Below are 6,701 nucleotides of genomic sequence, written 5' to 3' on the forward strand. Positions count from 1 at the left end.
CCCCGGGGCCTTCTTCTCGGCCTTCTTCTCCGGCACCTTCTACGGCACCGGGACCAGCATCTCGTCAGGAGAGCATCTGCTGGGTCTTCTGGCAGCGGAGCCGGGCAGTAAACCTGCTCTGCCGTCTCCACGTAATCCTGAAGCAAATATGCACAACTACTTAAGGCACTCCCATGAATTTATTGGGGAGAAGTGGGTCGGGTGTCAGTCTAAGAACTCACTGGCCTGGGGGCCCACGCGGCGTGAAGCCCGCGGTCCTCGGATGTGGGAGGGGGCACTTCGGAGGCCTTGAACCACACCTTCCACGCGCCTTTGTGCATCATGTCGTAGAGCCTCTGGAGCGTCTGGTGTTCGACTGGGACGAACTCCCACAAATTGACTGCCCGCCTCTGGCAGGGTAGGATCCGACGAACGAGCATGACCTGGATCATGTTGACAGGCTTGATGTTCTTGTCCTTCATGCTTTTGATGCATGTTTGGAGTCCGGCCAGCTCCGTGGAATTGCCCCAGGATAGGCCCTTCTTCTCCCAGGAGGTGAGCCGCATGGGGGCTCTAGATCGGAACTCGGGGGTCGCTGCCCAGTCGGCGCCACGCGGCTCGGTGATGTAGAACCACCCCGATTGCCATTCTTTTACGGTCTCTGCAAAGGAGCCGTCGAGCCATGTGACGTTGGGCATTCTGCCCACCATGGCCCCTCCGCACTCCGCCTTTTGACCGCTTACCACCTTCGGTTTCATGCAGAAAGTTTGCAGCCATAGGCCAAAGTGAGGCCGGATGCGGAGGAAGGCCTCACACACGACGATGAACGCCGAGATGTTGAGGACGAAATTCGGGGCTAGATCGTGGAAATCTAGCCCGTAGTAGAACATGAGCCCGCGGACGAAGGGATGGAGTGGAAATCTAAGTCCACGGACTAAGTGGGCGACGAATACGACCCTCTCGTGGGGTCCTGGGGTCGGAATGACCTGCCCGGCGTCTGGTAGACGGTGCGCTATGTCCGCGGCCAAGTATTCGGCCGCCCGAAGATTTGTGATGTGCTTCTCCTTGACGGTGGAAGCCACCCACTTGTCTCCTGCTCTGGACATGTTTAGCTGTGCGGGGAAGACTTGGGCTTGGGCGCTAGAGCTCGAAGGGGCAAGAGTGGGCAAAGGAGGAAGAAGGCATGGGTGAAAATGGGGGAATCTTATCCCTTTGTAGAGGCACTCGAAGTGGTGCGCCTCCCCACTTGCCCGTTGGGAATCGCTTGTTTCCCAAGCACCATGATTAATGGCATGGTGAGATTAGCCATACCTGTATTGATGAGAATCCCGTAATAATGGGACACGATCTCTGCTTTGACAAGACGTGTCACAGAAACCACCTCGTAATATGCGTTGTAGCTGGTTGTGGGGAAACGGTTCGAATAATGGATCCGATCATAATAACGTGTCACGTCATCGGAAAAAGTTGTCAGCAGATTGCATTTGTGAAATATCGTTCTCTCTACGGTGGTATGCGAAGATCATTTTTCAGATCCGGACACGATTTGAGTGTTCGATAATTACTTTGGAGTATTCGGAGGAGGAACCCGCCTTGCAATGCCGAAGACAATACCGCGTGCCGGACTCATAGTCATTGAAGCCTGGTTCAGTGGCTACTGAGGGAGTCCTGGATAAGGGGGTATCCGGACAGCCGGACTGTGTACAACGTCCGGACTATTGAAGCGTGAAGATACAAGACTCAAGACTTCGACCCGTGTCCGGATGGGACTTTCCTTGGCGTGGAAGGCAAGCTTGGCGATCCGGATATTATATTTCCTTCCTTGTAACCGACTCCATGTAAACCCTAGCCCTCTCCGGTGTCTATATAAACCGGAGAGGTTGGTTGTCGGATTTCGGGTTCCGGCAGACCCTTGAGGATCGAACACTGGGGTGCGCGCGGAGATTCAACCCTCTACTGGCTCGCTCCTCGCCGAATCGGTAGGACCTAAACTACTAAACAGAACAACACAAGAGACACAAGATTTATACTGGTTCAGGCCACCGTTGTGGCATAATACCCTACTCCAGTGTGTGGTGTGGTGGATTGCCTCTTGGGCTCGATGATGAACATTACAAGGCAGAACAGCCTTGCGAGGATCTGTTCTTGGCTGGTGCGACGAACAGCTAGGAGGAGTTCGGTCGCCCTATCTACTGGTTTCTTGGTCAGGATTGAGATGCCTCTACCTTGGGGGTGGCTAGTCCTATTTATAGGTAATGGCCCTGGGCCTCTTCCCAAATATTGAGCGGGAAGGGCGCCAACAATTGGCCATTTTGAAGGGGAACAGCGGGTACACTTATCCTGACTAAAGTTGGTCCTCGCCTGTTAAAGGCTCTGGTGGTGACACCGGCTTGGGCTCCACAATGACTTCCTTCCGGCCGTTGGGCTGGTCTTGGTCTTGTTGCACCAGAATGGACGCCTTTGCTTGATGCTCTCGCTTGCGCTTGCCCCCTTTGCACCAAAGAGGAAAGGAGGACACTGCGCGGGCTGGCGCCCGACTGGCGCCCTTGGTCGTCATGGCTTGCATCATGGGCACCTCGCGAGGTACCCCGCCTTGAACTCTCCGCCTCCTCATGAGCCAGCCTGACGAGGCCGTGCCTGAGGAAGCTCCTTGTCGTCCGCCCCGCGAGGCTTGGCCCCTTGCGAGGGTCTTGAGCTTGCGTTGATGGAGATGGGCTGTGTTGGGCCTCCTTTGAGCCATGCCGCAGGCAGGCAAGTCTGGGGACCCCTGTTCCCAGAATGCCGACAGTAGCCCCCGGGCCCACGGCGTGCCCGAACTTGGCCGGGCGAAGAGGCGAAATGGCAAGTGCGAAGCGTCGCGGGCCCTAACAACCTGCGGCCTTGGGCGCCGCGTGGCGGTCGGTTGGTCGGGGGCGACTCCGCTTCCCCATGACGCCTCGGTAACCGCATGGATTCAACAAGTCCTTCCATGCAAAGCGGGTCATGATTACCTGTGATCGTGGAGGTCGACGGTTGGCCTTCGCCGGCTATAAGTATGGAACGGCATGCGCCCTTCCAGCCTATCCCCTCTTGCTTCTCCTTCTTCTCCATGGCTCCACCAAGGAAGTTTTCGGCCGCAGAGAAAGGGAAGGCCCGCCAGGTCGAGTCTTCCTCTCCCCCGCCCAAGCGCGGTCGAGGTCGCCCTCACAAGCATCCTGTGGCCTCCACGGCGGTCCCCCGTGGTCGCGAAGGTGGCTCTCAGCGCGACGACGAGCGGCTGGCCATGGTCGGCGGGCGTGCTCCGGCCGTGCGACCCCCGAGGCCGCGCCTCCACACTGCGGAGGTGCTGTCGGAGTTCATGGTGTGGGCGGTAGAGCCGTCCGGCGCCCGGCTTCAGCTCCCTCGTTTCCTCCTGGGTGAGCTCCCAGCTGGCTCCTTGGGTGGCCTCTGGCTCCAGGCGGATGGCTGCTGCAGCCGGGCTTCATGGGCTTCGCTGGAGGTCTCCGCTGCAATGAACCTGGCCCTGACCCGCGGCTGGCAGACGTTTGCTCGCGCGCGTGGTCTCCGCTGCCGGTGCTCTCTGCACTTCAAGTTCGACGGCGACACCACCCTCTACGTGAGGGTGTTCGGGGAAGATGGTCGCCGTGCGGGGTGCTGCCCTGAAGACGACGACCGCGGCCGGGGACCCAGCCCCGACGAGGACGGAAAGGGCAGCACGCGGGTGGTTGGCGATGCCCATGACTCCTCAAGCTTCACCAGCTCTTCTTCGGGTAGCGACCCTTCTAGCAGCGGCCACGGCCAGCCCCCATGCCGCCGCGCCTGCTTGGAGGGTGGCAGCGGGTCCGCTCGTCGCCGCGCCCCGATGAAGCGCGAGAGGGAGTCCGCCTGAGCTCCGGAGGCGACTCGAGTCTTCCAAGAGGGCCGACACGGGACGTGCTTTGCCTGCTTTTGTTCTTTCCTTTCTTTTGTCCTGCGCAAAAAAAGACAGCAATGTGTGGCCCCGTGGCGGCACGTTTGGGTTAATGTCGTCAATCATCGTACTGTTTTTGTTATCCCGATGTTGTTCCTTTTTGTTGTGTGCCCATTCGCAAGTAATCCCTAGCTTCGGCCGCGGGGGCGACCGACCGAGGCCATGTGTTTGCATCGTGGTGCCCGTGAGGCATGGTCCGGAGGGGTGCTCCGGCTATGGACCCGGGTCGTGAAAACTTGAGCGATAGGGGCAGGAACGCTTGCGAGGGCCCCCGGGGCATCCGCCTCGCGAGCCCCCGTGCAAGAGAAATCGAGGCAGGATAGCGAAAAAATTCGAAGAACCACGGATCAAAAGGCGGTGACAGTTTCGAAAAAAACTCCAAATGGGAATGAACTAGCCAACTGCAGAAAGCAAATGAAAAAGCCGCGTCCGGCACCTAGTCTAGTCTTCGACGTCTTCTCACCAGCGCAGAGCTAAGTGCTGCCACTGGGTGTGGGAGGGAGCCCCAGGGCCTGAGGCCGGCACCCCTGAGACTCCGGGGCGTGTACAGCCCCAACTCATTATTACCTGAGAGTGTCACGGGCGGCGAGCTTCACAGGCGTTGGCCTTCTTCACAGGCTCCGGGCCTTTCTTCGGGGAAGCAAGCTTCACGGGCGTTGGCCCTCTTCACAGGCACCGGGCCTTTTCCAAAACGCGACAGCTTCACAGGAATTTGCCTTCTTCACAGGCTCCGGGCCTTTTCCCAAAAAGATGAGCTTCACAGGCACTTGCCTTCTACACAGGCTCGGGGCCTTTTCCAAAAAGATAAGCTTCACAGGCATTTGCCTTCTTCACAGGCTCGGGGCCTTTTCCAAAAAGATGAGCTTCACAGGCATTTGCCTTCTTCACAGGCTCGGGGCCTTTTCCAAAAAGATGAGCTTCACAGGCATTTGCCTTCTTCACAGGCTCGGGGCCTTTTCCAAAAACATGAGCTTCACAAGCATTTGCCATCTTCACATGCTCGGGGCCTTTTCCAAAAAGATGAGCTTCACAGGCATTTGCCTTCTTCACAGGCTTTGGGCCTTTTCAGGGATAAAACCTCCGGAGGTGCTGGATGTCCTGAGTCTCCAAGTGCATGGAGTCGGGCCTGGAAACATGAACAACCTTGAACGGGCCCTCCCACATAGGAGAGAGCTTATGCAGTCCCTCCCTAGAGAGGACCCGCCGGAGCACGAGGTCCCGTACCTCGAGAGTTCTGGGGTGGATGTTGCGGCAGTGGTATCGCCGGAGTGCCTGCTGGTACCTGGCCGCTCGCAGAGCAGCTTCTCGACGACGCTCCTCCCCCGGCACGAGGTCCGTCCCCCGCATGGCGTCCTGCAGCGTCTCATCGAACGCCAGGACCCGCGCGGATCGACGCCTGACCTCGTGAGGGAGGACCGCTTCGGCTTCGTAGACCAGGAAGAAGGGGGTCTCCCCAGTCGGCTTGGTCGCGGTTGTGCGGATGGACCACAGCACGGACTGAAGCTCGTCATACCAGCCTCTGCCGCAGGCCTCCAGTTTCTTCTTGAATGTCCTGGTCTTGAGGCCCCTCAGAACCTCTGCGTTGGCCCGCTCGGCCTGGCCATTGCTTCGGGGGTGCGCCACCGAAGCGTAGCATATCTACGTCTCAAGGTTAGCACAATATGTTTTGAAAAGGTTACTGGTGAACTGCGAACCATTGTCAGTGATGTTGCGGTTCGGCACTCTGAACCGGCTCATGATGCCCTTGATGAACTTTACCGCAGAACCAACAGGGATGGTGCGGACGGCCTCGACTTCGGCCCACTTGGTGAACTTGTCCACGGCGACGTAAAGGTAGCGATAGCCCCCTGGCGCCCGAGGAAAAGGGCCCAGGATAACCAGCCCCCAGACCGCGAATGGCCATGTGAGGGGTATGGTTTGCAGACTTCCTGCCGGCTGATGGATCTGCTTGGCATGGAATTGATAGGCCTCGCAAGCCTTCACAAGTTCGACAGCGTCATTGAGCGCAGTGGGCCAATAGAAACCGCTGCGGAACGCCTTGCCAATGAGGGTCCGTGACGACGAATGATGCCCGTAGTCTCCACCGTGTATATCTGCCAGCAGTTCCTTCCCTTGTTCCCTGGTGATGCAACGCAGGGACACATCGTTCGGTCGCTTCCGGAGTTCATTGTGTGGGCGGTGGAGCCAATTGTCGCCCGGCTGCAGCTCCCTCGCTTCCTCCTAGGTGAGCTCCCAGCTGGCGCCTTGGGTGGCCTATGGCTCCAGGCAGATGGCTGCTGCAGCCGGGCCTCGTGGGCTTCGTGGAGGTCCCCGCTGCCGGGAGCCTGGCCCTGACCCGCGGCTGGCAGACGTTTGCTCGCGCGCGTGGTCTCCGCTGCCGGTGCTCTCTTCACTTCAAATTCGATGGCGATGCCACCCTCTACGTGAGGGTGTTTGGGGAAGATGGTCGCCGTGCAGGGTGCTGCCCTGAAGACGACGACCGCGGCCGGGGGCTCAGCCCCGACGAGGACGGAGAGGACAGCGCGCGGGCGGTCGGCGGCGCTCGTGACTCCTCAAGCTTCACTAGCTCTTCTTTGGGTAGCGACCCTTCTAGCAACGGCCGCGGTCAGCCTCCACGCTGTCGCGCCTGCTTGGAGGGTGGCAGCGGGTCTGCCCGCCGTTGCGCCCCGGTGAAGCGCGAGAGGGAGTCCGCCTGAGCTCCGGAGGCGGCTCAAGTCTTCCATGAGGGCCGGCGCGGGACGAGCTTCGCCTGCTTTTGTTCTTTCCTTTCTTT

Source organism: Triticum aestivum, chromosome 5B (genome assembly GCF_018294505.1).
Source record: "Triticum aestivum cultivar Chinese Spring chromosome 5B, IWGSC CS RefSeq v2.1, whole genome shotgun sequence".
NCBI classification, from domain to species: domain Eukaryota; kingdom Viridiplantae; phylum Streptophyta; class Magnoliopsida; order Poales; family Poaceae; genus Triticum; species Triticum aestivum.